The sequence below is a fragment of the Paramormyrops kingsleyae genome, chromosome 12, assembly GCF_048594095.1.
Source record: "Paramormyrops kingsleyae isolate MSU_618 chromosome 12, PKINGS_0.4, whole genome shotgun sequence".
NCBI classification, from domain to species: domain Eukaryota; kingdom Metazoa; phylum Chordata; class Actinopteri; order Osteoglossiformes; family Mormyridae; genus Paramormyrops; species Paramormyrops kingsleyae.
This window is the reverse complement of record NC_132808.1, coordinates 371,075-373,252: the sequence shown is the minus strand read 5'-3', so window position 1 is coordinate 373,252 and position 2,178 is coordinate 371,075. Positions and strand designations below refer to the sequence as shown.

Below are 2,178 nucleotides of genomic sequence, written 5' to 3'. Positions count from 1 at the left end.
CTTAATAAATTACTATCTCTGTCACTTAAAGGCTTTTTGATCATGCTTAACGTTTTTATGCAGGCTTACTTTATTTAACTGCATATGATGTATAGGCTACTGTGATCTTAGTTGTATTACTTTGACATGTTTTTTTCCTGCATTATTGTTTTTTCTTTAATATTGAGAATTTTATGGGTTGTATTTTCTTATAGATACTAATAGAGGGATTGTATTATTGGACCCTACAGAAAGAACACTGTCTGTCACAGTTGTGTTTTGTTGTCAGGTACCTTTAGTTGCTTTTAGATATTTTGTTTTTTTTGTTTTTGCCAGATAATGTATACTTGCATATTTCCACTGAAAGATGAAGATGACGATGAAGAGACCACATCTGCTGTGACAGAAGTGGACAATGCTGGTAGATCCACTGAGGTATAATGCATACCATTATAATGCATGCCCCCTTTTTACATTAGAGTAACAAACTGTCATTGTCCTTTCACAGTACATACCTGGGGATTTACCCACAGATGAAGGTCCTTCAACCTCAATGCGCGATCTAAGCAGTGTAAGAATTTGTGTGCAGTTGTCCATATTTAAATTTTATTGTCTGACAGAATCTCATTTATTTAATTATTTTTGCCTTCCTAGTTGCCAGCAAAGGAGCTGTATAAGGTGCATCTTCAAAAACAAATAAGAAAAAGTGACATGGAGATGGACCTTATACAGCTTCAAATGGAAGAGAGAAGGCTATCCATTAAAAAAGCAACACTAGAAATTGAATTACTGGAGCATCGCCTTAAGGTGAGAACTTGTGTGAATATTAATCTGTTGCATGTTAAGTGTTGTATATAAAGCAATGTAATAAATAAAAAACACATTTTATTTCATTTTACTTTCATTGTTTTTCAGGAAATAAAGAAATGAATTGCACTGCAGACCAGTGCAAACAATTTAATAAAAGTAATTTTTGACAAATCCTGTCTCTCAAAAGTCTTCCATCTCTGTGCAAAAATCTTTAGGGGTTCCTCTGGGCCATCTTCTTCAATACAAGGAGGGTGGCTCTCTCCTCTTATAGTGGCAATGTTGTGAAGCACAACACAAGCCACTATGATGTTGCATGCTCTCTCTGGACTGACCCGGAGCCCACGCAGACACTGAAACCTAGACTTGAGGATCCCTATGGTCATCTCCACCTTGGCCCGTGTTCAGCTGTGAGCCAGGTTAAACCGTGTCTGTGGTCCAGGATCAGTTTCAGGGTAGGGTGTCATTAAGTAGGGCAGACAAGGGTATCCTCTGTCCCCTAGCAAGTAACCATTGTACTGTCCAGTAATGATTAAAGTGTACAATACAAATATAGTAAAAAGAAAAAAAACATTGTATGAAGCAAAACATACCCTGCTGAAATGTCTGCCATAATGATGACTCACGGTAAATTCTGGCATCGTGCACAGATCCTGGCCATTTTGCCTCAACATTGGTAATGATGTGGGTTGCCTCACATATTACCTATAGTTGAAAAGTGGAAAGTAATGAGTTTAATGATGTTAACAAGGCAAAAAATTAAGGACACAAAATCAAGTTGTTACCTGCACATTGATACTATGAATAGATTTCCTATTAACATTGTCTCCCTCATTTATTGAAGGAGCTTTAATAGGAATGTGGGTGCCATCAATGCACCCAATTACATTTGGAAACCCTGAAATAGAAAGTCATATATGGAAATATCAAGTGTGTGTGTGTGTGCAGGATGAATACATGTATAGATATAAATAGTAATAGATACTTTATTGATCCCCGTGGGGAAATTGTTTTTACGCCTCCCTAAGCTTGCTCTTTATAGAATACAAATCTCTTGAAATGTGCTCTTTACAGAGCAAGCTGTCCGCGAAGGGCAGCCACCCATAGCGGCGCCCAGGGAGCTGGGGATTGAGAGTCTTGCTCAAGGACCCGCAGACGTGCTGAGGCTGGACTTGAACCGGTGACCTTGTGATTACAGGCACACGGCTTAGCCCACTGAGCCACACGCTGCCCTTGACTACATACAGTATTAAATATGCGTCATAGATTTTACTACAAAGGACAAACCTGCCACTCTGTGGAATTCCTCTTTAATAACACGCAGAGGTTTATGGCCAGGGAACTGTACAAACGTTTGTAAGAAGCGTTTAAGTGCCAGACATACTGTGCGAA

General features: G+C 38.9%; 1 long non-coding RNA gene across 1 annotated transcript; it reads left to right on the top strand.

Moving 5' to 3' along the window:
* Positions 1 to 315: 315 nt before the first annotated feature.
* Positions 316 to 877, top strand: LOC140577745 (uncharacterized). Its single transcript, XR_011981876.1, has 3 exons — positions 316 to 414; positions 488 to 550; positions 634 to 877. It is a non-coding gene; the product is annotated as an uncharacterized lncRNA (long non-coding RNA).
* Positions 878 to 2,178: the final 1,301 nt, after the last annotated feature.